At 50.0% G+C, this 1,605-nt stretch overlaps 1 pseudogene; it reads left to right on the top strand.

Annotated features, from left to right (window-relative positions):
* The window catches only part of LOC102491663 (26S proteasome non-ATPase regulatory subunit 7-like), a 20,838-nt pseudogene that overhangs the window by 2,807 nt on the left and 16,426 nt on the right, over positions 1-1,605 (top strand).

Genomic DNA, 1,605 nt, shown 5'->3' with positions numbered 1-1,605 from the left:
CCAGTGACATAGCCATTACACTAACTGCTGGTTCCCCCCAAAAAAAAAAAAAAATCTTGAGAGGAAAATTGAGGAGAAGGGATTGTGGCATGGCCATCCCCCAGGGGAGTGATTTCTCACTTTCCCTCTGTCTCTCTCTAGTAAGTAAGTGCACACACCCACAAAAAAAAAAAAAAAAGAAAAAAAAGAAAAAGAAAGAAAGAAAGAAAGAAAGAGAAAGAAAACCCCTATTTCCTTGGTAAAGAAACAATGTCCACAAGTCCTGGTAGTAGCAAACACAAGGCGTTTGTCACTCCTGTTGCCATCTCCCTGTCACAAGCTGCCTAGATAAGACAGGCGGGATAGTGCCAGCTTAGTTCTTCAGCTGGTGTCTGCACAAAAGAGGATCCTTGTAGCAAGAGGTAACAACCTACCCTAGGGTTTGCCGAGGGGGCCTTTACAGGTGCAGCCGTGCTGTTTTCAGAACAAATGCATTTAAAGAACTTTAACTCCGTTGAGGCCCTTCCATATAGATCTTAGCGTGCTTCCTGTCAGCAGCTTAGAACAGCTTTCTCCATGAACTTGGAGCCGACTGTCCAAAGCTCCAGGGCCCCGCGTCGTCTTCACCTTCTTTCTCCAGGGTTGACAATCCCAGGTCGCGCTGGGCTTTGCCTGGCTTGGGCTTCCTGCTCATGTTCCGCAGATGGAGGAGCAGATACGGGGGCAGGCAGGACCAAGAGCCTCCAGGGGAGGAAGAAATCATTTCCAAATCTGTTTCTTGAGGAAGAGAAGGAGTTCCAAATCCGGGCAAAGGATACACAGCATTAAGTGGCTCCTAAGACCCCCCCCTGCCACACACACCCAATGTTTTCATATCTCAAATTGAGGTCCACACCACGTGGTCGCTTAATTAGAAGCATTTCTTCTTCCTTTTTTTTTTTTAGCAGTACACAAAACAGTGGTTCATCTTATAATCGATGGTCTCTTTGGTTTAATGAAATACGGTGTGTCTGGAAGCCTGTGAAGGTCAAAGGACAGTGAAGTAATAATGACAGACCAAACTAGCAGTCGTGAGAAGCCTGGAGAAGGGAAGAAAATCCGAGGACGGGAACACCTCGGTAGGCAGGAGGGAGACAGGTGAGCGCGCGCAGCTCTGTCCCTTCGTCCCTGCAGATGAAGAACCTGAGCTTCCCTCACTGACTCAGACCAGCTGCCCGAGGGGAATTGTTCCACTCCAGGATCCTTCCTTTCCTGGCTAAGGACTGACAGTTGGGTGGCTCCCCTGCCCCAGGACTGCGGTTCGAGTTACCGGATCAGCAGCCCACTGAGCGCAAGTCCCCTTGCCTACACTTCTGGTGGCATTCGGGACTGCCCCTGGGCCAGCAGACGTTTCTGAACATCCCCGGGCCGAAGGAACCGTCAGAAGCTAGACATTCTGTGCCCCCAGCCGGCACGATGTCCACTAGTCACTTTAGTAACACTTCCTGTTCTCAGGTAAGTTTTTTTTTTTTTTTTTTGCTATAGGGCACGTGCGCTCGCCACACAGACAGAGACATAGAGACAGAAAGCGAGAAATCACCCCCCAGGGGGGATGGTCACGCCGCAATCCCTTCTCCTCCACTCTCC

Source organism: Tupaia chinensis, unplaced genomic scaffold (assembly GCF_000334495.1).
Source record: "Tupaia chinensis unplaced genomic scaffold, TupChi_1.0 Scaffold000102_1, whole genome shotgun sequence".
Classification (NCBI taxonomy): domain Eukaryota; kingdom Metazoa; phylum Chordata; class Mammalia; order Scandentia; family Tupaiidae; genus Tupaia; species Tupaia belangeri.
This window is presented reverse-complemented; position numbering and strand designations above follow the sequence as displayed.